Source organism: Macaca mulatta, chromosome 5 (assembly GCF_049350105.2).
Source record: "Macaca mulatta isolate MMU2019108-1 chromosome 5, T2T-MMU8v2.0, whole genome shotgun sequence".
Taxonomy (NCBI): Eukaryota; Metazoa; Chordata; class Mammalia; order Primates; family Cercopithecidae; genus Macaca; species Macaca mulatta.
The window spans coordinates 182,830,901-182,858,768 of NC_133410.1; the positions used below are offsets into that span (position 1 = coordinate 182,830,901).

The following is a 27,868-nucleotide window of genomic DNA, read 5'->3' on the forward strand; positions in this document are numbered from 1 at the left end:
AAATGCCACATAACGATGCTACACTGAGGCATCTAGGGAGTCAATTATGCATCCTCAAACTCCCAGTAGGACTAATTAGGTTTGCATAACCTGTTTCACCATGTGGTTTGGTTCACAAGGTATGGACTGCTTATGACCAAATGACTTATTAAAACATATGTACTCAAACCAGTTAAAAACAATAATAATAAAGTTCAACTTGTATAAATCTACTGGGAAAATAAACTACAATTTATAGGACATCTGATAGGAAAAATAGCACCTGTACATTAGCTGTGAATTGTGATTCCATTTTTGGCTACATCCTGACTGGAGCATACAGGAAGCATGCAGTGATCAGTTTGCTCCCAGAGTCCTCATGGTAAAACACAAGACAGATGAGCTAAGGACTGCATTGTGGAAAGGGTGCCAGGGGGACCAGGGCCACATAGTTCCTGTTTCTTCATTCTGTTTTCTATGTTAAGAAAAGGAGAGAGAGAGAGAGAGCATGAGGAAGAAAAAGGAGAGAGGCAGAAAGAGAGAGAGAGGCACTGATTGACTTGGCTCAGGAAATACTCAAGCAGATAATTTTTGGTTATTTCATCTTTTAGATCCCTGTGTCTTTGACTCTTAGAGGATCAGTTGGAGCAAACAATTTAGAAAGTAAACCCACTAAGCAATAAGCTTTAGGCAATGCGTTTGGAGCCCATCAGAGAGTATAACTATTTTGGTAGTAATTATAAGTGTACAGTGGAAAAGTAAAACTCACATGTCCAGATCTGTCTCTGATTACAAGTCTGAAAGATAGAGAAAATGAGCAGGATAATTTAAAGGCAGCTGGCAAGTGAGTTTTATTTCCAGATGACATTGCCAGAAAGCTCCTCTGGTTTAAAAACATAGTCATTACTTTTAAAACAAATCAAAATGTTAACATTTTTTACTTCCATTTATTTATTTAAAAGATATATTATGCATATATGTGTGTGTGTGTGTGTATACACACACACACACACACACACACACACACACATATATATACCAGGTATACCAATGTATAATACAGAGGAAATTAATTAATATAAAATGTACCAAAGAATATAGAAAATAATACCATGAATACGCATGGCCAGGCAAAAACTTCCAAGGCTGTTTGTGTTTCCTCACCTATTACTTCATGACATATATAAACATTGCCAAACATTATGTAATAATTTTGTATATTCTTTAACTTTATATAAATACATTTTTTCTGTATGTATTTTTCTGTAACTTGATATTATATTTGTAAGAATCAACCATATTAACACCTGTAGCACTAGGTCATTTGTGATAATGTCTATTTTGTTTGACATTAATGTAACTATATATAGCAATTTTGGTTTTTATAAGTTAGTATATGTTTTTCTATGTAAGTCACAGATTTGTATGTGCTTTAGCTTTATTTTATGTGTGCCTCTTGCTACAATATGAATGTTTGTGTCCCACCAAAATTCAAATGTTGAAACCTAATCTCCAATGCAAGAGTATTAAGAGGTAGAGACTTTGGGAGGTGATTAGGTCATGAGGGCTCCACCCTCATGAATGGGACTAATGCCCTTATAAAAGAGGCTTGAGGGAGTCTGCCCCGTTTCCATGTGAGGACACCTAGAAAGCAACATCTATGAGGAATGAGCTCTAACCAGACACAAATCTGCTGGGAGCTTTAGCTTGAACTTCCCAGCTCCACAACAGTAAGCAACAAATTACTATTTTTTTTTTCTTTCCAGAATAAATGAATTATGATATTACCAGGGTCAAAGTGAATTTGACTTTCAATTTTATACAATCCATCAATGACTATTCTCTTTTTAAAGGCTTGGCAGCTCTTTGGGGGTTGGAAGAAGACCATGAAGCTCTAAGTGCTTCAGAGGAATGGGGTTGCCAAAACAGATGTGAGAGACACAGAGAGGAGGCTGGGCCAGTGCTGAAGGTAAAGATCCAATTCACCGTTCCGGCTAAACTTGATCTTACCGGTAGTTTCAATAAAATAAAGTAACAACTATTTCTCCTAAGAATTTACTATTGACTTTTTAAGAAGCAAATATACCATTGCTTAGAAAATAATGGGTTATTGTTTTCCTTTTGAATACAGTTTTCTTTTTCTTTTTTACTTTATTTTTCATACCTCCAAGCAGCACCAGAACAGATGAATTCAGTTTTCTGTGCATGTATTCTCCAGGGAGAGTCAGGGGAAAATTTTTACTTTTGTAGTGGCTGGAAAGTATATGTTTCTTCATAGCAAGGAAAAGTTGTGTATGACACTTCAAAAGTAGAGTCCTTCGGTTCCTCCTGGGGACCAGCGTAGCAGCTGCTATGAGATAAAAGTTTCAATAGACTCTTTGCTCAGAAAAATGGAGAAAATTGAATCCCTTGGAACTAGATATTTATTCCTTTATGTTGTTTAGTTCAGGTTATGATTTCAATGGGAATCTTCAATCAGAACTGTAGTGAAGGTTTATCTTCCTTGAAATGAGATAAATTGGCCAAAATCATCCCCTACTTGCATAAACTTATACAATTTCAGATAACAGTCACTGGTGGGTGATGTTTCTTTATTTTGTATCTAACGCCTGCTCTATGCGTTCTCTGCTCTATGCGTTCTCTCCTCCTAGGGTGTTATTTTGGGTCTGAGTGCAGAAGTAAGAGACATGTGCTAAAAGGTCATCAGTTTAGAACCAGCCCTAGATCTCCTGGGATCCTGCCCAGCTGAATCTTCCTCCTTGTAACATGGGCTTTGGGAATTCATGAGAGATTTAAATAAAGTTAGAGACACTGCGGAAATGAATTCATAGGGCCCTGGGGAAATGCTGAGGATATAGGGGCAGGAACTATGGTTGGGGCAGAGAGGAACAGGAGATCTGGAGATATTTATAGCAATAAGTTGTCACTCAGTTCATAGTGGATGACTAAAATGAGGCGTGTCTGCCCTCTGAGCAACCTGAATGGAAGGAAGCGTTTTCACCTTTTATCTGCAGTGAGTGGGTGCTCCACAGAATGTTCAATCAAATCTGAACTGAAAGAAACATTTTAAACTCACACTTCAGGAGATCATAGAATAAACAGAAATTAGCAAGAGATTTTAATTTCAATTTTCTACTTGTGATAGTCACTGGTAAGAAAAAACTATAAAATAAAATAACAATCTATATTCTAGTTAGTCTCAAGCAGAATTTTTGGGGATTGCTATTGAAAGTTCTATATAATCGTTCTTTATATTAAAAGTATATTTGTCTAGGCTTGGTGGCTCACGACTAATCCCAGTGCTTTGAAATGTCAAGGCAGGAAGGTTGCTTGAGCCCAGGAGTGCTAAACCAACCTGAGCAACAGGGCAAAATCCCATCTCTACCAAAAATACAAAAATTATCTGGGCATGGTGGCACATACTTATAGTTTCAGTTGCCTGGGAGGCTGAGGTGGGAGGATCACCAGAGCCCAGGAGGTTGAGGCTTCAGTGGGCAGTGATCATGCCACTGCACTCCAGTCTGGGTGACAGAGTGAGACCCTGTCCTAAAGTAAATAAATAAATAAATAAATATTTGTGTATATATATTTGTAAAAATATACATATATTTATAAATACTTTTTATTTACAAATATTCACAAATAATTAACCCATGATCTGATAACCTATTCAGAAACTTGTAAGTGATATGTTAGCCCTAGCATTGCTATATCCCTATTTATTTTCTTCTCTTACCTTCCACACAGTGTGTTTTATTAGGATTTGCTAAAGCAACGTCTTCAAAGGGGTGTTTTAGAAGAAGAGGTTGGTCGGAACCAGAAAATGCATTCCTGGGGTGATCTCTGGGATACATCCAACTGACCCTCCGAAAAGGTCAGCCACATGTGTTTAATCATTATACTACATCACCACACTCCAAAGTCAGGGTGGAACTTATCTACCAAATCTCAGCCTTCCAAGCCAACAGAGTTACTTTCTGATCCCTACTATGTATCACACTAGAAAGTAAGTATGTAGACCTTATTATCAAAGTGGCTATGCATGCTCAAAATACAAATGAGTTTAAAATGATTTCTAATTGTTGAAGCATAAATTTGAGATAATGCTGTTTTTGAATGACCTATGAACTTAGAATTGTTTTTATATTTTTTAATGGCTAAGAAGAAATTAGAAGAATAACATTTCATGACACATGAAAAGTATTTGAAATTCAAATTTCAGTGTCCATAAAGTTTTATTGATCACAGTCACATTCATTCATGCTGCTTTGTATTACAATGGCAGGATTGTGTACTTTTAACACAGCCTAAAATTTCCAGTATATGGCCTTTTAAAGAAAAAAGTTTAATATTCGCTACTTTATGCCCTTGTCAGGTAGAATTCAGGGGTCTCCATGGGTCAGATCCAGGTATGGCTATCCCCTGTTCTTTCTTTTGTATATCAGTGTATATAAATTGTCTTTCCTCTGGTCTACATAGCCAGGAGCATAGCTTGAGTAACCAGTTATAATGTTTTCTGATATTCTGCATGGGAAGAACTCAGAGGGCCACTCCAGATGTATTCCGGAGGACACCAAATGTCTGGGGGACACCAAATGTATTCACAGGGACACTCCAAATTATATTCTGTGTGGGAGGAACTCACAAGGACACTCCAAATGTAGTACAATCTGTATGTATATGGCACTGTATGTATATGGCACTTCAGTCCATTTATGAACCGAAAAGTTGAGAAGCCTATTTCTGGCACAGCACTATATTCTGGTACCCCAGAGGCACCATAAAATTCTAACTTGATTTTTGCTGTATTAAGAATACCACCTCTGTGATCTTCTTATTTGGTCATAATTTTTTTGAGTTTTTTATCCTTCAAATAGCTAGGCCATTATTTTGGAATGCTCAGACTTGTAGAAATTTTTTTTTTTTCCAGTTCATTCCCACGATTCGGAGTGGAATTTGCATGCCTTTAGATTATTTAACGTGATTTCACAGGTTTACTGGGGCATCCAAAGTCAAGTAAAACTGTGCTAACACCATGACATTTTTCCTTTGGAATTACATTCTGGGGAACTGGAATTCTATTTTTCTATTCCCTGTGCTTTGGGAAACCAAGAATACTGGCTTCATAGCAGCAAAGACAGTGATTAATATTCTGTGCTCAATGTTCCATTGGTCTGAGAGTAAAGGGAAAAGGGTTCAGAGCCATTTCTGCCTCCAACTAGTTTTGTAGCTTTATGCTCCTCATTTAAATTATATGGACCTTAGTTTCTTTTTTAATTGGCAAATAATAATTGTATATATTTATGGGATCCAATGTAGTATTTTCATACATGTATACATGTTAGGATAATCAAATTAGGTGAGTTAACATATCCCTCACAGAACATTTGATATCCTCTTTTAGCTGTTTTAAAATATATAATACATTATTATTAACTATAGTCACCATGCTATGCAGTAGATCATGTTCCTTATGTTCCTTATGTCTAACTGAAACTCTGTACCCTTTCACCATCATCTCCCCTTTCCTTGTCTACTCCTGTGCCCCAATCATTGCCAGCCTCTGATCCATTCTACTCTCTACTTGAACGAATTTGACTTTTTTAGATTTCATATAAAAGTGAAATCATATGGCATTTTTCTCTCGGTGCCTGGCTTATTTCATTTAGCCTAATGTCCTCTAGGTTCATCCACGTTGTCACAAATGCCAGAATTTCCTCTCTCTCTCTCTCTTTCTCACTGTGTGTGTATGTGTGTGTGTGTGTGTGTGTGTGTGTGTAAAGTCCTAAGAGTATTCTATTGTGTATATATATGACATTTAAAATATCAATTTATGCTTCAGTAGACACTTGGGTTTTTTCCATATCTTGGCTCTTGTGAAAAATTCTTCAGTGAAGGTGGGAGTGCAGATATCTCTTCAAAATACTGATTTCAATTCCTTTGGGTATATACTGTACCCCAAAGTGGGATTTCTGGATTATATTGCAAGTCTTTTTATAGTTTTTTTGAGGAAGCTCAATACTGTATTCCAAAATGGCTGTATTAATTTGTAATATCACCACCAATATACAAGGGTTTCTTTTTCTCCACATCCTTGCCAACACTTAACTTTGGTTTTTTTAAATCCAATTGAACAGGTAGGTATGAGGTGATATTTCATTGTGGTTTTGATTTGCATTTCTTTAATGATTAGTGATGTTGAGCAGTTTTTTCTTATATCTGTTAACTATTTTTGTCTTCTTTTGAGCAATGTCTATTCAGCTTTTTTGTCCATTTTTAAATAGGTTTATTTGTTTTCTTGTTACTGAGTAATTTGTGTCCTTGTATATTTTGAATATTAGCCCCCTTATCTGATGTATAATTTGCAAATATTTTCTCCCAATCTGTGCATTATCTCTTCACTCTATTGTTTCTTTTGCTGCCCAGAAACTTTTTAGTTCAATACAATTATATTTGTCTATTTTGCTTTTGTTGCCTGTGTTTCTGGGATTATATCTGAAAAGTCATTGTTCCAGACTCTGTCATGGAACTTTCCCCCTATGTTTTCTTCTAGTGGCTTTACAGTGTCATGTCTTACATTTAAGTCTTTAATCCATTTTGGCTTTATTCTTGTATAAGAGTGAAATAAAGGTACTTTTCATCCTTTTTCATGTGGATATCCAGTTTTCCCATTTATTGAAGAGACTGCCCTTTCCTCATTTTGTCTTCTTGGAACCTCTGTCAAAATTGACTATGGATGTGTAGGTTTATTTCTGGGCACTCTGTACGATTCCATTGGTCAATGTGTCTGTTTTTATGCCAGTACATTCTGTTTTGATTACTATAGCTTTGGAATATGTTTTGAAATCCAGTTGTGTGATATCTTTAGCTTTGTTCTTTTTGGTTAAGAATGGTTTGGCTATTGAGGTCTCTTGTGGACCCATATGAGTTTTACAATTGTTTTTTCTGTTTCTGTGAAAAATGACATTAGAACTTTCATAGAGGTTGCATTGAATCTGAAGACTGCTTTAGTAGTATAACATTTTAATAATATTAATCCTTCAAATCCATGAACACAGGGTATGTTTTCTTTTATTTGTGTAATCTTCAATTACCTTCATCAATGTTTTATAGTTTTCAGTATACAGATCTTCCATCTCTTTGGTTAAATTTACTCATAAGCATTTTATTTATCTATTTTTGACACTATTACAAATGGGATTGTTTTCTTAATTTATTTTTCACATAGTTTGTTATTAATATGTGGAAACACTACTGTTTTTTTGTATGTTAATTTTGTGTTCTGCAACTTTGCTGAATTAGTTCATTAGTTCTAACAGGTTTTTGGTGAAGTCTTCTGAATTTTCTATGTAAAATATCATGTCAGCAAAAAGACAATTTCACTTCTTCCTTTCCTATGCAGATGCCTTTTCTTTTCTTGCCTAATTGTTCTGGCTTGGATTTCCAGTACTGTGTTGAACAGACGTGGTGAGAGTGGGCATCCTTGTCTTGTTTCTGATCTTAGAGGAAAAGCTTTCAATTTTTCACTATTAAGTACAATGTTAGCTGTGGGCTTTTAATACATGACCTTAGTTGTTTGGAGGAACATTCCTTCTACACCTAATTTTATCATAAAAGGAAGCTGGATTTTGTCAAGTGCTTTCTCTATTTCAACTGAGAAATCATGCACTTTTTGTCTTTCATTCTGTTAATATGGTGAATCACATTTATTGGTTTGTATATGTAGAACCAAACTTGCATTCCAGAGATAAATCCCACTTAATCATGGTGAGTGATCCTTTTAAAGTATTGTTGAATATGGTTTGCTAGTATCTTGTTGTGAAATTCTGCATCTGTTTGTCAGTGATATTGGCCTGTAGTTTTCTTTTTTCATAGTGTCTTTGTCCAGTTTTAGTGGCAGAGTAATGTGGCCTAATAAAATGAATTTGGAAGTATTCTTTCTTCTTCAATTCTCTGGAACAGTTTGAGCAGAACTGGTATTAGTTTTAAAAAAATATTTCATAGAGTTCAGTTATGAAGCCATCTGGTTCTGAGTTTTTCTTTAGGTGATTTAAAAAGCCTGATTTAATACTCTGACTCATTATTGGTCTGTTTAGATTTCCAGTTTCTTCATGATTCAGCTTGGTAGGTTATATGCTTCTAGGAATTTATTTTTTTTTTCTAGGTTGTTCAATTCCTTAGTGCATAATTGCTCATAGTAGTCTCATGATGCTTTCTCATCAGTTGTAATGTCTCCTTTTTTATTTTAAATTTTATTTATTTGGGGTTTTTTTCTTTTTCCTTAATCTAGCTAAGGGTTTGTCAGTTTTATTAAGCTTTTCTAAAAACCAATTTCTTAATTTTATTCATCTTCTCTATTGGTTTTCTAGTCTCTGTTTTATTTATTTCTGCTCTGATCTTTGTTATTCCTTTCTTCTGCTAACCTTGGGCTTAGTCATACTTCTTTTTCTAGTTCCTTAAAGTATAATATTAGGTTGTTTATTTGAGATCTTTCTTCTTTTTTTGATGTAGATGCTTATTGCCATAAACTTCTCTCTTAGAACAGCTTTTACCATATCCCATAAGTCTGGTATGTTGTGTTTCCATTTTCATTTGTCTCAAGATTTTAAAAATTTCTCCTTTAATTTCTTCTTTAACCCAACAGTTGTTCAGGGACATGTTATTTAATTTCCACATATTTGTTCATTTCCCATGATTCCTCCTGTTCTTGTTTTTTAGTTTCATACCACTGTGGTCAGCAAAGACAGTTAATATAGGACCTTAGTTTTCAAAATTATGAATCAATGTAGTTTGACTAGATGACCTTGGTGGCTACCAACAACTGTAAAATATAATGCTCTTATTTTAACTCATTAAAGATTGCCCTCCTCCTCCACTGAATTGACTCAGAGTATTTAGGATTTTGTCAAGTTATATATTTGCTGCCTATCTATCTGAAATTTAGTGGAATTTGTTTTGTTTTTAATGCAATTGAACTATTGCAATGAATAGATGTAATGGAAATATTGTAGTGAAATGCTTTTCACTACATTTAAAGAAAAGTCACTGGATGGCAGTTAATAATTATAAAAAGTACAAAGACAGTAATAATAAGATAAATAAATATAAGATAATTGGCTGTATGTATACAAACTAAGAACATTCTGGTGGTAAAGATGAGCATGAGTTAAAAAAAATTCTAGGCATTATATTTAAAACAAGGAACAATCTGCCTGCACTGATCTAAATAAAAACAGCTTCTCAAACCTCCATCTTCTTCCATATCATCATGTTTAGGATTAAATTGTTCATGTATTTTTTGACTATTAAAGGCACAACATTTGTCAACTCAACCCTCTTCAGACTTTATCAGTAACAAAAAGTTGCTAATGCTTGATGAAATGATGGGTGAGAAGGTGGGGAGGCAGAAGCAGCCAACAGAGAAGACAAAGGATCTAAGAAACTGAGAGAGAAAGAAAGGAGAAAAATATGTAGAAATTTCAAGTTGATGATAATATTCTAAGACCAGTTGAACACTTACTTTATTTTCTGAAAAAGAATCTTTGACCCCATGTAACACATTGTGAATGTATTTTGTTCTTCCTGACTCAACCTAAGAACAGAACATTGAATTCAAGATTGACTACAAAGTTAATAAATATATAAAATTTTATAAAATAAAAGTACAAAGACAATAATAATATAAGTAAATATAACAATGTATAACTATATGTATAACTATATATACATAGTTATATTATGTATAACTATATATACATAGTTTGTAACTATGTATACAAACTAAGAACATTCTGGTGGTAAAGATGTACCAATATAAGAAAGTTCTATTTGATGTTGACCCGGACAAAGCACACTTCATCCCGAAGGCATTTTTGACGGTAAATCTAAACAGCCTGTTGTCTTTGTCTTTTTCAAATAGTTTACTGGTGAGCAGCCAGACATTTGAAAATAATTTCTGTTTTTCCACAGCTTGAAGATTGAATCAGAAAAAGTAGTACAATCATTTTGAAAATAAATATTTTTAAAACCAATCATTTGGAGGATGATTTGTTTTATATAAGCAAATTACATGTAAAATATTTTTATTCCTTCTTTGTATAAAAATACTAACTTCAGGCATTTTGCTATGTTGTATTAAGAAAATGTCTCCTCTACCCCACTACCAAGGGGCTGTTCCTTTCAGATGAAAAGGTTGTTCTTTCTTAATACTAGCTAGGTCACTTTGGTAGTTTGCTGTCAGGACATGAAGTATTACTAGTGTTCTCTCACTTACCAATGAAGGTAATTTTGAATGCCTCCAGTCAGCATTTTGTTTTGGAAAAAAGATTGATTCAGGACTTAATGCTTGTTGAGATTATGAGAATAATTCACCAATCTGTGCCTCATCTAAAATGAAAGCAGTGGACATAACTTACTATTGTCCATCTTTAAAATTTTATGATTAGAGTAAAAACCAGAGAGAAATGAGGTAATGCTTGAGGCAAATTATTACACTCAAACTCTCTCATGTTGTGTCTCAAGTACCCTAAGGATGCAGCTGTCCATGACTGGCAGTTAACAGTCACATTATTGCCATGTAAAGTAAGAAAAGGCTACTTTATTTAACTTCTATGAACCAGGATATGCATTAGTTGTTAAGGATACAAAACTAAATAAATCGTGACCCTTGTCCCTGAAGAAGTGTGGCAGTATTTGCAGATGAAGTTGTAAACAGAGTTAAACTGTTATGTAATAGTAAGTAGAAAGCAGGCATTCAAACGAAATCATTCAGGGATTGAAAATATTTGCTGATTATATTAGTTTCTTATTGCTGTTGTAACAAAGTACCAAAAATTAGTGATTTTAAACATCACAAATCTATTATTTTATAGTTCTGAAGTCAGAAGTCAAAATGAGTCCCAACCAGGCTAAAATCAAGGAGTTTGTCGGGTGTGTTTTTTTCTATGGGCACCAAGGGAATTCATTCTTTTACTTTTTCCAGCTTCTAGAGGCCACCTGCACTTTTTGCTTCATGCTAGCCCTCTCCTGTCTTCAAAGCCAGCAATGAACAGCTAGTCTTTTTCACAGCATATTACTCTGACATTCAGTCTTCTGACTCCTCTTTCACTTATAAGGACCCATATAATTACCTATTACCCACTAGAAAATCCAGGACAGTCTCCTCATCTGATATGGTTTGCCTATGTCCCCAACCAAATCTCATCTTTAATTGTAGCTCCCATAATTCCCACATGTTGTGGGAGGGACCCAGTGGGAGATAATTGAATCATGGGAGTGGTTCCTCCATACTGTTCTCATGGTAGTGAATAAGTCTCACAAGATCTAATAGTTTTAAAAAGGAAAATCCCTTTTGCTTGGTTCTCAGTCTCTCTCTTGCCTACCGCCATGTGAGATGTGGCTTTTGCCTTCTGCCATGATTGTGAGGCCTCCTAGCCATGTGGAACTGTGAGTTCATTAAACCTCTTTTACTTCATAAGTTACCCAGTCTTGGGTATGTCTTTATCAGCAGCATGAAAATGGACTAATACACTTTCTCAACATTAATTTATTAACAATTTTAATTCCATCTGCAACCTTAATTCCTTCTTGTCATGTAACATAGCATATTCACAGTTTCCAGGGATTAGGAAGTAGACATCTTTAGAAAGCTATTATTCTGCCTACCACATTGATGGGATTGTAAATCTTGAGTTTTCATGTAGCTTTCATGACCAATTCCAGTTAAGCTTACTCGTGCAATGGTCATTTAAAAACATGCAATTAGTTCCATGAATTTGAAGTCCTCCCCAAGTCTGATATGAGTCTTTAAAAATTCATCCAGGACACAAAGGACAACTGGATTAGAACATTGCTGACATGGCTTTTATGAGAACTGTGTGGTGCCTATATAGTCCCAGTCTGTATTTTTAATTCTGGTTCATTCTGACTGTGTGTTGCTTCAGTATGTACAACTCCAAGGAACTGATGTTTTATTAGCACCATCTGTTTATTACAGATTATGAGTCATCAGTTGGCTCCCAAAACCTTAAGGCCTTAGACACTTTAATATTAATTGACAAGTCTTTGTGAGTATGAACCCAGAAAATCTGAGACAGGTCCCAGTTAACTTAGAAAGTTTATTTTGCCAAGGTTGAGGATGCATGCCATGACACAGACTCAGGAGGTCCTGATGACATATGTCCAAGGTGGTCAGGGCTCAGCTTGGTTTTATGCATTTTAGGGAGGCATGAGACATCAGTCAGTATGTATAAGATGTACGTTGGTTCAGTCTGGAGAAGTGGGACAACTTAAGGCAAAGACGAAACAACTCGAAGTGGGGAGGGAGCTTCCAGGTCATAGGTAGATAAGAGACAAATGGTTGCATTCTTTTGAGTTTCTGATTTCTGTCACTCAGGCTGGAGTGCATGGCATGATCCCAGCTCACTGCAATTTCTCCCTCCTGGGTTCAAGCAATTCTTGTGCTTTAGCCTCCCAATAAGCCGGAATTACAGGTATGCACCACCATGCTAGGCTAGTTTTTGTATTTTTGGTAGAGACGGGATTTTGCCATGTTGACCAGCTGGTCTCAAACTCCTGGCCTCAAGCAGTCTGCCTGCCTCGGCCTACCAAAGATCTGGGATTACAGTTGTGAGCCACTGCACCTGGCCAGTGGAAACACATTTAAATGCTCCTCTCTTTTGAAAACAACAGTTAGTTTTTGAACCGTAAAGGAAATATTTGTTAATTGTAGACATTTTGAAACAATTCTAAAATTCAAAGAATTAAAATCATCCATAACTCTTTTACCTACTCGTAGTTAAGTTTTTGTTATATTTCTCTCCAGTCGGTAATAATCTTTTCTTGAATGATGTGAAAAAATCACTAGTGCTTGGTGTTTGGTGTTTTTTTTTATTATTCATAATTCAATCAACCTCATTTTACCAATTTATTTCCAACTCAATAAGGAGTTGAAAATTTTATATACACGTTGGCAGAGCCTAAAAATGATAAACCAAATTCTCCTGTCTTTCAGAAATTTAGAAATGGAGTTTATGTAAGCATTACCTTTCTACTCTTCCTAACCTTTAGGGCCACTACATGACATTTTTTTTTTTTTAAACAAAAAGGAAGGAAAAGTCTGAGTATTTATTTTGAGCAAACATTCTGTTAGCCATGGGAAAACAAAAGGGTATAAAACATTTGTCTTCAAAGAGTTTATAGTGCGGTTGTATAGGAAGACACATCTTCAAAGAAAATTTCAATGCAACTGGAAGATGGGGCTCTAAGGACCCAGCCTCTCTCATGGAGGAGGTAACATTGCCCAAAGAATCTCTTTCCAGAGAGAATCAGTTTCCTCTCTGTGGTTACAAGAACATGGCAAGTGCCAAGTGTTCATTCTGGAGGATCACCGGAAAACTATGGGCCAGTGAATCTGGAGAATTACAAAACTGGGTCAGGTATAGTCAGTTCCTGAGAGAATCATGGTGCCATTCACCAGGATAAGAAAATCCCAAGGAAAGTGGACATCATTTTACTGAAAAGGAAAATAAATGATTTTGTCTGGACACGATTGACTGTCATCATGTGGTGATATCCTGCATCAGGCATCAAAGAATCGTAGATCAATGAACAATTAATACTTGAAGGGATTTTAGAGGCAATTATTGTGTTAAAATTTTTTCATCCTAGACATAGCGGAAGATAAGTTTCCAAGAGATTTAATAATTTTGCAAATGCCACCAAACGAGTTGGTTATAGAAGTGGGACTAAAAGATAAATTCCTTCTTTTTATGCTACTAGCACATGAGAAATCCTGAATTTTTGTTCCTTGTTCTTTGGTGATGGTGGGTTCAGTCATCTCAGACAATCTCAAAAGGGAATTTTGGACAAGGTAACCCCCAACATCCTTTCCAGCTCTGATAGTCTACTACCATCAGATAAGCTCAGGAGAAATGTGGCTTGCTGAAGAACGGATTTGTAAGCACTGAGAACGTTTAAGATCCCTGAGAGAAAAAATGATGACAGGGATCAGGATATCAATGATTAAGCTTTGTGCTACCTCTTGATATGTGGTGTGGAAGAAAGAAGAGAAACCACAAAGGACACCCACAAAGAAGTGGGTATTGAAGCAGAAGAATAGGAAAAGGCCTGGGACAGAGACAAGAGGAGGGGCTGAAGAAGGACTGATTAAATGTGGCAAATGCCACAGATGTCAAGGCAGATGGGAATTGGGAAACGGCAATGGGATTTGATAATGAGATTGGACAGGAAGAGTCTTTGTATTAAAAGATTTAAAGTACATTGATTAAAGTAAATTATCTATTAAAAGATGATAACAAAAGAGAAAATATTGAATGTAGGTAGTTCGAAGATAAATAAGAATAAGAGATAAGGTGTATAGAATTGTGCAGGCTATAAGAACAATTACAGGCAGAGGAGAAGAAAAGCAAGAGATTGAAGATTTGTGAAGAAGGATTTGTCTGATGGCATGAAGTTCCAGAAGAGTTGGAAGATGGGGAATACGCTTAACACAGCTAGAGAGGCTGATTCAGGCAAGGGGAAGGTGGGCACCTCTTCCTCTGAAAAAGGAGTAAAGGAAGAATAGGCACCTGAAAATACAGAGATATTTAGAGTTCTGTGGATGCATAGCTGGTTTGAGGTGGAGGAAAGTATATGAAGGATTTTGTGACAAGGAATTTGTCTTCTTAGTCATTATAGTGGCAAGACCCGGGCTGAGTGGTGAGACTGAGTAGCTAAGGACTGAGCAAAAAGATCCAAGCAGGGGCTGGAGGGAGAGATCCACAGAGGGTTAAGAAAAGAAGGGGGAGCTGCTGTAAAGTTAGGTAGAAAATGTTTCAGTGCTTCTCTGATGCATAATTGTGTGACTTTTATTTCAATGTTTGGGGGCTGAGGGTGGAACCGTAGAAAGTAGGTTTCCCAGGGCTAGGGATTAGCAGAACTGAAAATTAAAGGATGGAAGCTGCCAGGGACTCCAAACAACTTAAAGTTGCTGATCATGTGTCTCAGGCTGAACAGTGAGGTGATGAAGTGGTAAAGGTACTAATGAGCTTGATAAAGTGGTGGGATTAAGGGGCTGGCCCTCACACTAGGGGAGGAGCAAGATCAGTAACATGAGGGAATGGGAAATGCTAGGTCAGAAAGTCATGGCTAGATAGAAAAATCATTGAGTGAAAAGAGGAAGCAGAGAGAATGGCTTATGAAATAACAGATCCCTGACCTTGTGGAGCTCACATGCCATCAGAAAAACCATCAGTAAACAATAAAAATAATAAAGGAGAAGATTACTTAGCAGTATGAGGAAAAGGGGAGAGGAGAGCAGAGTAAGGGAGATTGGGACTGCCAGGGGAGGGGGACAGGAGGGAAGTTTTCACAGTGGTTGTCGGCCGTCACTGAGGTATGATTTGAGTAAGGATGGATGGAGGTGAAGGTGGTCCAGGGTAAGGGTGTTCTAAGAAGAGCGGGCAGCATGGAGTGTGTGAGGCACAGCAGGGAGGCTGTCCACTACTTTTTGCTACATAGTGTTGCTGGGCTCGTGCCTTCTCTGAGCTGCAGAGCTGCGAAGCTCTGCTTTTATGTTGTGACCAGAGCTTGCAATAGTGCATGCTCTGTCCCGGATCCCTTTCCTCTGGGTAGTAGCAGTACCCACATTGTCATTTTTGTGCCTTACTTCTAAAATAAAAGAGTCTGTATTGCAGGTATTAGGTGTGCAGGTTCCTGGCTGTGAAAAAAATAATAATAATTTTCTGCCTAATCTGATCTTAAGCTAGAGGAGTAGACTCAGAAATGGAGCAAATGAATCTTTATCCTTTTGTGATTTGGGTATTCAGAAGAATAAACTTTTATTTATTAAAATGTTTCACTGAGATCTTAAGTCTTTATTGGACAGTAGGGGTTTAAGATTAATAGAGTCATCCAAAAGATCTCAGTAACAAAATACAGTCTTAGTAACTGACATGATAATTCTTCTGAGGAAAAAAATACAGGTTTGATGTTAAAATGCCTGTCTGGATAGGCCCTTAGGAATTCACAGATTTTGACGAAGGCTTTGGATTGTGAGGTTATGAAATTGAGGGGTTGAGTCAAGACTGTTAATTTTTTCAGGAGTCAGAGAGGCCTGATCTTGGATCTGAATTATACAAGAGTTAAGAGTAATTGGGAAATTGATTCAAGTCAGCAAATACATTAACAGTGGCTATTTGTTTGCTATGATTATACACATTCTATTATGCATTGCTGACAAAGAGAACCACCTGACATGAAATTTTCCCTTAAGCACAATAATTCTTTGGTAAATGTTTCCTAAGTATCTATAATAATGAAACAAAGAAGATTTACAAAGATCAAAGCAAGCTTGTTAATCAACAATTAATCTCAGGAACAAGTTGTAAAAATACATTCATTACAGCAAAGCCACCTTTACCTTAGAATTCTAACAAATAATTAATTTGAAATAGAGTTTGAGTAAATGTGTATCAAAGACAAAGCCCAGAAGACAGGGTGTGAGTGATAGTATTACTTGATAAAACTCCCTGGGATTTCTGTAGTCTGTTACATGTTTGTTTATAGGAGCTCAGCTGAGAATGTTTAATTCATCAAAACAAAGTTATCTTTCCAAGATGTTCTTATAAACGCCATTAAGACCACATTGTCTAAGATGAACTCCTGCCCAGACAGACTTGGAAATTGACATGTAATTTTCCAACCCATATTGCTAGTAAAATTAGAATCTTTTAATGTAATTTCTATTAACTGGTGACTGCTAGGAGATTATAAAGAATTTATGTTCCCAGATAATGTAAGTGCTCACAACTGTTGCAGGGAAATCTCAAATCATATTCATTCACTGTATCACGGTCTAGGCCAGAAGGTTTTCTGTCTTCAATAGCCAATATTCAAGGTAGCAGTTGGTTTTGTTTTTGCTTTCTCTCTTTAATGATGTTTCTCAGCTTAAAATGTGTGACCCCACCCCTCCCCTCTCCTCCCTTCCCCTTCCCTCCCTGCTCCTTCCCTCCTATTCCCTCCTCTCTCCTACCCTCCTCTTCCCTCCCTTCTCCCCTCCTCTTCCCTCTCCCCTTCTCTTCCTTCCCCTCTCCTCCCCTCCTCTTCCTCCCCCTCTCCTCACCTTTCCTCCCCTCTTCTTCCTCCCCCTCTCCTCCCCTCCCCTGTTCTTCCCTTTCCTCCCCTCCCCTCCCCTCCCTTGCCCTCCCTTCTCTTCTCTTTCAATTCCCAGGGAGGTAGCAAAAACATTGAATTTCTAAACTGTCATCCTAATTGATAGTTTAAAGTCCAAGAGCTTTAATGTGCCACTGTGTTCTTCTGTAACCTTGTTTCTAACATGTTGATACCTTTTTGATGCTCTTGAGAGCTCACGGATGGCTCATATGATTCTTCTATCTGTCAAGTATCACCTTCTGCCAATCTCACTTCACACACCAAGCATCATCTGAGGGAGGAGGTTGAATTTCCTGAATTGAATCAGGAAAAAATTTCTGGTGGAAGATATATATGTATATATGTGTGTGTATATATATGTATGTGTGTGTATATATATGTAAAAGCTAAAAACCAATGGATGAACAGAAGCTGCCCAGACAATGAAGACAGCTAAGAGTGTTCTGGAAAAGGGGAGAGATGTCAAAATAATTAAAACATGGCTCCTATGGATCTTTGTAATACAGTTCAGTATGGACCACAGTGGCACATTAAAGCTGTTGGCTGCATTGTAGTGAATAACCTGGGGTATAAAATGGAGGTAAGCAAGTGCGGTGATAACCCAGGTGAGCAAATAGGATGACTCAGAATAGGGCAGTGGTGTGGGGTGTTGGAAAGAGACACATCTAAAAAATGATTAGGAGATAAGTTAAACAAAATTTGATTTTTGGCTAAATATGAGAGTGAGGGAGAGAAAAGAGTGAGGGAAAACTCAGGTTTCCAGCTTGAGTAATTGGTTGGAGAGTGATGTTGTTCACTAGGAAAGGGAACACCTAGGGAGAAGCTGGTTGGAAAAAAGGTGAAGATGGTGAGTTCAGTTTTGGACATGTTGAGCTTTAAATGTCCAGAAGCCATCACAGTAGCTGTGCCCAATAGACAAGTATGCACACAAGGCTGGGGCTCAACAGAGAAATCTAGCCTAATGATTTGAGTTTTATTTCCATGGAAGTTGATAAATCACTGGTGGAGTGTGTGCACTGCAAAAAAGAAGGTGGCTTAGACTATGCCTTGAGGAAATATTTTCTCTTTCAAAGGCAAGCAGAAGAGGACCTATAAAAAATATCTGAAAGGAAATGAGGTTAGAATTAAGGAAATCAGCAGGAAAACGTGTTTGAGGAATTAGTGGATCAACAAGTGGTGAAAATTCCCCACCAGATCTATGAAAAATTTCACCAGTAATCCTGACAATAGCAGTTTCAGTGGCAAGGCAGGGGAGAAAGCTGTATTGCAGTGGGTTGAAGAAGGAGTGGGATAAAAGGGAACAAGGATGACAAAGATGCCAAAAACAAAGATGCCAAAGGCAATTGCAGCAAACAAAAATTTAAAAATGGGACCTTCTTAAAATAAAGAGCTTTGCATAGGAAAAAAAAAAAAAAAAAACTATCAACAGAGTAAACAGACAACCAACAAAATGGGAGAAAATATTTGCAAACTATGTGCAAACTATGTGTGTAACAAAATATCCACAATTTATAAGAAACTTAAATCAACAAGCAAAAAACCAAAAACTCCATTAAAAAGTGGTCAAAGGGTATGAACAGACACTTTTCAAAAGAAGACATATGCTGGCCATCAAATATATAAAAAACACTCGACATCACTAATCATTAGAGAAATGCAGATCAAAACCACAGTGAAATACTATCTCACATCAGTCAATGATAATTAATGAAAAGTAAAAAAAAAAAAAGTAACATGCTGGCAAGGTTGCAAAGAAAAGGGAACACATGTACACTGCTGGTGGGAGTGTAAATTAGTCCAGGCATTGTAGAAAGTAGTCTGGTGCTATCTCAAAGAACTCAAAGCAGAGTTATTATTTGATCTAGCAATCCCATTGCTGGGTATATACCAAAAGGAATATAAATTGTTCTGCCATAAAGACACATGCACATGTATGTTCATTGCAGCACTATCCACAATAGCAAACACATAGAACCATCCTAAATGCCCATCAATGATAGACTGGATAAAGAAAATGTGGTATATATACACCATGGAATACTACACAACCATAAAAAAAGAACAAGATCATGTCCTTTGCAATAACGTGGATGGAGCTGGAGGTCATTATCCTAAGTGAACTAACACAGCGACAGAAAACCAAATACCACATCTTCTCATTTAGAAGTGGGAGCTAAACATTGAGTACACATGGACACAAAGAAGGGAACAACAGACACAGGGGCCTACTTGAGGGTTGAGAGAGGGAGGAGAATAAAGATTGAAAAATCACCTGTAGAGTACTATGCTTATTAGCTGGGTGGCAAAATGACCTGTACACTAAACCCCAGTGACACACAGTTTATTTATAGGAGAAATCTGCACATGTACCCCTGAACTTAAAATAAAATTTAAAAATTTTTAAAAGTGAATGAGGGTTAAAATTGACAACTTTTTCAAGAATTTTAGTTGAAGAGAATGAGAAGTGGGAGGATAGCTGGGTGGGAATGTGCAGTAGACAATTTATTTTTTAATATAGGAGAGGCTCAAACATGATATATACTTATGAATCAGTAGGAAATGAATGACTGAAGACATTGAAGTTTTGAAGGAAATGTTCCAATCTTTTATTCTAGAATACATGTGGGTAAAAGTAAATATTGAGAAAGTATACTAAGTATTACAGCAATATTCAATTTTTATGTCATTTTCATTGTTCATCAAACATCGTAGAAGATTTAAGTCAGGCATAACATTTATTTTGATGCATCATTTCCTTAATATAGACCTGGTTTAGATTGTATTGTTTACAAGATGTTTGAAATCAGAACTTTGTGAACATATTTGTACAGTTGTTACACATTTTCGTGGCAAAAGTATTTTCAACTTTCTGAGTAATACTATTGAGCATTATGGTAAACAGTCAAAGGGTGCAAAACTATGCAAATGTCCCATTCTGAGTAAAGTGAAAAAGTTTGTGGTATAAATTAAGCAGATGTGTTGTACTAATGAGAACAAAATTAGCCTTGACACATTTCTGGCAGGTCTAGAGAAAGAGAAGATATGTTCTCCACCACACACGAAGTGTTGCATCAGGGCAACCACGGATGTCATCGTTGAGCCTAGGAAGTGCCAGGAATATGCTCTACTTGGACAAATCCTGCCTCCCAGTGGGACCAGAGTCGAAACCTCAGTGACTTTCCAGGTTGAACCAATTGAGAGATTTTGAAACTATTTTGATCAGACTGGAAAGTTAGGGACCACCATTGAAGAACTTGAGAGGTGACAAATTCCACAGGTATGTGCATTTGGTGAAGACTGGCCACTTTAGTAAACACTAATCAAGCTCTTATACATAGAAGTAGAAACCCCAGAGAACTTCAACTGGATTATCAGACAGAAAAAAAAAAAAAAAAAAAAAAAAAAGGGTTGAATGTTACTTTGATTTTGTCCACACTTTCTTTTCTTTCCCAATGGATAGAGTCATGGAAGTAATTCTAGAAAATAAAATGGAAAATGCAAATGTTTTCTAACCAGATGGCCTAATTTTGGAGTAATTCTAATTAACTGAACATTGGATGAAAGGGACTTGGGCCTCCTATCTTCTTTAGTAAACTTCAGGGAGGTGGTACTTATAAAATGAACAGACACTTTTCAAAAGAAGACATATGCTGGCCATCAAACATAAAAAATACTTTACATCACTAATCATTAGAAAAATGCAGATCAAAACCACAGTGAAATACTATCTCACATCAGTCAGAATGGCTATTTCCCCTTAAATCTACAATTAAAAATATTTTATTTTCCCTAAAATTATATATACTGATTTAATTTGGAAATTCTTATAATGGTATATTTTAGTTATTCTGAGAACATAATTACCTACACTGAGTATCTATATTTTTAAAGAAATGAATATTTCACAAAAGGTATTGGGTACAATGAGCTGCCATTCCAAGCCTCAGATACATTGAAACATGTTTTCGTGCACTACTTTTGATAAAACTGATTTGAATCAGAATAAATTGTCAATAAAGAGAACACAGACTTGTATGGGTTTTATTTTACATATTCTTACATATAAAATGAGAATTTTAAAAATTATTAAAAGGCAAGTCAAATACCTGAATTACTGATTATAATGAACAATTTTTGGAAAGAAGAAATAAGAATGTAAATTTTATTATTTTTTTTTGAGACAGAGTCTTGCTCTGTCACCCACACTGGAGTGCAGTGTCGCAGTCTCGGCTCACTGCAACCTCCACCTCCTGGATTCAAGCAATTCTGTTGCCTCAACCTCTGGAGTAGTTGGAATTACAGGCACCTGCCACCACGCCAGGCCAGTTTTTGTATTTTTAGTAGTGACGGGGTTTCACCGTGTTAACCAGGCTGATCTCAAACTCCTGACCTTGTGATCCACCCACCTTGGCCTCCCAAAGTGCTGGGATTACAGGTGTGAGCCACCACACCCAGCCAAGAATGTAAATTTTTAATGTAGAAGAAGGCATCAGCCTGATTCTGAAGAGCATATTGGTATTCACTGATTAGATTAGCAAACTTAACATCAACATTCCAAATCACTACTAAGTTATTTCATTACCAAAGCCTTTCATTATTAACCTTAAAGGCTGAGGTACAGATTTATAGGACTAAGCATTTGCTTTAGTCTTTTGGTACATAGTGATGTGATAGAATTTTTTTTTTTTTTTTTTTTTTTTTTTTTTTTGTGGCAGGGGCAGATAGGCTGCCAGGGTTTTTATGTTGCTTTATTAAAATCATTTGTATACAGCTGAGGCTGGATTTTAAAGCTATAATTCTGACCCATTTTCCTCTGCAGTTTGAAAGGAAACAAAACAAGACTGAAGTCTCAGCTGAAAATTGCTTTCAGTCTGATCCCTTGGGCCTCGGCCTCCCAAAGTGCTGGGATTACTGGCGTGAGCCCCGGCGGCTGGCCTAGATTCTTTTATACCAGACAATGCGCCTATCACTCATTTGCTCTAGTATTGGCTGATAATAGCCCTTATTCTAATAGCCCCTTCCTTTAAAGAATTGCCCTTGGCAGGCTTGGCTCAATATCTCACGCCTGTAATCCCAGCACTTTGGGAGGCCAAGGTGGGCAGATCACCTGAGTTCAGTAGTTCAAGACCAGCCCGGGCAACATGGGGAAACACTGTCTCCATAAACAATACAAAAACTAAAACAAATTAGTCGCACATGGTGGCCTACATCTGTGGTCTCAGCTACTTGGGAGGCCGAGGGGGCAGAATTGCTTGAGCCCCAGAGGTCGAGGCTGCATTGAGGCAAGATCATGTCACGGCACACTAGCCTAAGCTACAGAGCTAGACCCTGTCTTAAAAAATAATAATAATAATTGCCCTTGACAAGACCTGCCTACCAGGAAAGCACCAACCTAACCTCCACCCTGCATGGAAGTATAAAAGGCTGGCTCAGCCTCAAGGTCAGTCTACCTCTCTGGTAGAATTTTCTTTCCCAAGGGATCAGACTAAAAGTAATTTTCAGCTGAGACTTCCTTCTTATTTTGTTTCCTTTCCCCTGTATATCCAGCTTTCCTCACTCATTTCCTGAAAGTACTCAACAAGTCACATAAACCAGAATCTTCATCTCAGTCTTTGTTGCTAGGAAATAAGACCCTATATAAGATGGTAAAGTCCAACCATGTACTAAAGCTGTGTAGTCCAATGTGGTAGTCACGAGTCACCTGCAGCTGTTAAATAAAATAAACTAAGAATTCAGTTTCTCAACCACACTAGTCACATTTCAAGTGCTAAAGAGTCACATGCAGACATCACAAATATAGAACATTCCACTGTTGCAAAAGCTTCTATTGGATAGCACTACACTAAAGACTCTGTGCCCTGAAATGTTTCCTCTATTTCTACTCTTCCCCCTTAAACTCTCAAAGAAGGGCATAGTTAGTGCCCAAGTGTAGTTTGAGACTTCAACATTCCTCTCTCAGTAATTGATAGAGCAAGTAGATAGAAATCAATAAGGATAGAGAAGACTTGAAAAATGCTATCAACCAATATGACCTAAGATGTAGATAGAATATTCAACCACTAATATCAGAATATATCACCTCAGGTACACATGAAGTGGTCATCAAAATACACAAATTTTGACAAATGTAAAAGAATGGAAATCATACAAGTATATTCTTTGAAGATAATGAAATAAAAAATGGAAAATAATCTGGAATATCTTCACAATTTGAAAGTTGAACAAGGCACTTCTACAATATTTCATGGTTCAAATAGAAAGAAAAAAAGTATTCTGAATTGAATGACAATGCAAGCACATTATGTGGGGTGCAGCTATAGCTACACTTAAAGGAAAACTCATAGCAGTAAGGGATATTTTAGAAAGGAACAAATTCCTTATATCAATGATATAAGTTTTGCCTTAAGAAAGAAAAGAGTAATTTAATTCAAAACAAGCAGAAGGAGACAATAAAGATTAAAAATAAAGAGGATAAGTTAATTAAATTAAAATCAGAAAAACACTAGAAAAAAATGAGTAAAACCAAAAACTGGTTCTTTACAAAAATCAATGCAATTTATAGACAACTTTATGTCATAAATTGAAAACCTTTAGATAAATAGGCAAGTTCCTTAAAGGACACACACTGCCAATGCTCACTCAAAGAGAAATAGATAACCTTAATTGTCCTATACCTATTAAAGAAATTGAATTTGTGGTTAAAACCTTCCAGCAAAAAAATTCTGTGGTTCACTAATAAATTCTACTTAACATTTAAGGAAGAAATAATGCTAATTCTATGCAAGCTCTTGTGGAAAATTAAAAAAGAAGAGGCCAGGCATAGAGGCTCATGCTTGTAATTCCAGCACCTTGAGAGGTCAAGATGGGAGGATTGCTTTAGCCCAAGTGTTTGAGACCAGGCTGGGCAACATAGAAAGACTCCTGTGTCTACTAGAAATAAAAATAATTAGCTGGGCATGATGGTATGTGCCTGAGGTCCCAGCTACTTGGGAGGCTGAAATGGGAGGATGGCTTGAGTCTGGGAGGGGAGACTGTAGTGAGCCATGATTATGCCACTGCACTTCAGCGTATGTGACAGAGTGAGACCTAGTCTCAAAAAAAAAAAAAAAAAGAAAAGAAAAAAAAAAAAGGAAGGAAGAGAAGGAGGGAGGGAGGAAAATGGAAAAGAGGAAACTTTATCACTCATTCAATTAGGCTGGCATTACTGTATACCCAAACTAGCCAAAGTCATTATAAGAAAACTGCATATCAAAACCCTACATTTACATTGACAGTATAACCCTCCACTAAACATTAGCAAATTGAGTGCAGAAATATGTAAAAATGATAATATATCATGACCAAATTCAGTTTATTCTAGAAATGCAAGTTTGGTTTGAAGTTTGAAAATGAATTGATATTATTCAACGTATCATTCAACATAAAATACTAAAAAAGAAAAGCCATACAATCATCTCAACAGATGCAGTAAAAGTAATTGACATAATTAAGGATTCATTCATGATATAAGCTCTCAATAAAGTAAGAATAAGCAGAAACTTCCTTACTATGATAGAGGGCATCTTTGAAAAACATTCAGTTGCCATCACATTTAATAGTGAAAGACTCTTCCCTTAAGACTGGGACTAACACAAAGCTGTTGGCTGTCACCTCTCCTATTCATCATTGTCCTAGTCAATTCAATAAGGGAATAAAATAAAATAAAATAAAATAAAAAGCATTCAGACTGGAAATGAAGTTGTCTTCATAAGTTACGTAATTGTGTCTGTAGAAAATTCCAAAGAATGTACAAAAAATGACTAAAACTATAAAGTGAGGTTAGCAAGTTTACAGAACACAAGATTAATATAAAAATCAACTGCATGTTCATATATAAAAAATCACTAGCAATGAATAATTGAAAACTGAAATAATAAAAGTTCTATTATGTCTGTGGTCTGTATGTAGAAAACTAAAAATATTACTAATGAAATGTATCAAAGAAGACCTAAATGAATGGAGAGATATATTGTGTTCTTATGTTAGGATATTTAATATTATTAATGTATCAATTCTCCCTAAGTTGATTTATAGATTCTATGCAATCCCAATAAAAATTTTAGCAGAATTTTAAATAGAAATTTACAAAGTGATTCTAAAATTTATATGGAGAGGCAAAGGAATTAGATGAGCCAAAATAATTTTGAGGATGTTCAAAGTTTGAAAACTCACATTACCTGATTTAAAAATTTGTTATAAAGCTATGGTAATATTTTGGCCAAAAGACAGACATAAAGATCAATGGAACAGATCAGAGAATCTAGAAATATACCCAGCTCTATATGGTCAATTAATTTTCCTTTGGTCAATTAACTTTTTGACAAAGTTGCCAATCTAATTGAACAAAGAAAGACTATTCTTTTAAAAAGTGATACTGGAAAAACTGGACAAATTCATGAGATAAAGAACCTTGATCCATACCTGACACCATACAGAAAGATTAACTAAAATGGTTAATTTACCTCAGTGTAAACATAAAATCTATACTACTTCTAGAAGAGAAATTCGAAAATCTTTGTGATCTTGTGTTAAACAAAATTTTCGTGGCTATGACAGCAAAAGTAGGATGCATAAAAGAAAAGAAGTATATAAATTGGACTTTACCAAAATTGTACACTTTTATTCTTCAAAATAAACTGTCAAAAAAACTAAAAGACAAGCATTTGTGAAACACATATCTCGTAAAAGATTTTTATTCAGAATATCTTACATCCACCCAAAACTCAATAATGAGAAACCAATCAAGTCAATTAAAATAGGGACAAAGTATTTGAATAGATACTTCACTAAGTATATTACTTCACAAAGATATTCAAGATCATTCATCATTAGTACCATTTAAATTAAAGCAACAGGAACTATCATTGGGTACTCAATAAAATGACTACATTATAAAGAAGAAAACAAAAATCTGACCATACCAAGTACTGGTGAGAATATAGAATAACCGAAACTCATTCATTGCTGGCAATATGCAAAGTGGTAGAGATAGTTTGGAAAATAGTTTGGCAATTTCTTAAAAAATTAAACTTATACTTCTATGACCCAGCAGTAAGTCTCATTCCTAGGGATTTACCCAATTAAAATGAAGACTTACGCTCCTGCAAATGCCTGTATAACAGTGTTTGTAGTGCTTATATTTATAATAGATCAACACTAGAAACAACAACAACTGGTGAATACTTAAAAGTGTGGTAAATCTATGCCATGTAATACTACTCAGCAACAAAAAGGAACAAACTACTGATAAATATGACATCACGGCTGCATAACTACATCTCAAATTTATTTTGCTGAGTGAAACAAGCCAATTTTAAAAGGCTACATACTGTATGATATCACTATATGACATTCTGAAAAGGCAAAACTACAAGGATAGAAAATAGATCATGAGTTGCCAGGTTTGGGGATGTTGAGAGTGGCTCATTATAGAGTGGCATGAGGGAATTATTTGTGGGGATGGAACTGTTCCATATTTTGATTGTGGTGGTTATGTAACTGTATGTGTTTGTCAAAACTCATAGAAGTATACACCAAGAAGTTTGAATATTATTGTATGTAAGTTCTATCTCAATTAAAAATATAGAAAAATTACAGAAGACAGAAAATATTTGAAGAAATAAAATATTTTTTTCAGAACAAAGACAAGACCCTACAATCAAAAGAATTCACAGATTATAGTACAAGCTAGATAAGAAGAAAATACTGAACAGAAACATCCCTATACACTGACACATACTTGTGAAATTTAAGATCATCAAAGCCAAGATTGTGCCATTGCACTCCAGCCTGGGCAACAAGAGTGAAACTCCATCTCAAAGAAAAAAAAAAAGAGAATAAAAAAACGGAAGTATGGGGGTATGGTAAGTAAAAACTATAAAATAGGAGCATATATATAAATTCTAAATGAGTATCTAAATGAGTTAAACTCATCAATAATAATAGACAAGGTAGAATTTGAGATAAAATATACCTTGAGGGGAGAGATGCTACATATTAATAAAAAATAAATCAAGGAAACGAAATAATCACAAATGCATATGAACTTAATTGCAGAGACTCCAAAAGTATTTATAAGGTGGTAGCTGACAAAATTATTAGAAAATGGATCCATTAATAATTATAATTGGATTTTAATAATATGAACACAGTAAAATGAATATCAACTTTCGTCCTGAATGGAGGTTTTCTTTTGAGATCAGAAAAAGACAATGATGCCTACTATCACTACTATTTGGCGTGAGACTGAATATCATGACCAATGCAGAGATGGGAAAAAGCAGTGAGTCTTGTAAGTATAAGAAAGGAAGAGACAGCAGAGAGGATGCGATAAGCTACATAGTAAATCTAACAAAATCAACTGCAGGAAATCAAAACTGCAATTTTTGAGTTACATATTCTATATATGGATTGCTGACAGACAATATAATTATTATTACCTTTTGACTTCCTTCTAGGAGAAAAATCCTGAAGATTGAGATCCTAGTGAACACAAAGTAAATCCTGTTTGCCTGTGACAGGCCCTGTTGATACAATTAAGTGACCCCACACTCTCAGATGGATACCACTTGGACAGTATTCATGTGATTACCCAAATTCTGATTGCTGAATTTTATGTAATGAAAATATCAATAGAATATCAGATGTAACTCATAATATAATTTAGTTTCTTTTTGTA

The 27,868-nt window shown here is 35.9% G+C and overlaps 1 long non-coding RNA gene across 2 annotated transcripts; it reads left to right on the plus strand.

Annotated features, from left to right (window-relative positions):
* Positions 1–1,616: 1,616 nt before the first annotated feature.
* LOC106998587 (uncharacterized) lies at positions 1,617–27,868 on the plus strand. Of its 2 annotated transcripts, none has more exons than XR_003729871.2 (6): positions 1,617–1,709; positions 1,833–1,948; positions 3,727–3,985; positions 20,175–20,428; positions 26,828–27,053; positions 27,648–27,868. It is a non-coding gene; the product is annotated as an uncharacterized LOC106998587 (long non-coding RNA). The 2 variants fall into 2 exon arrangements; XR_013417485.1 differs by having other exon boundaries at positions 3,727–3,853.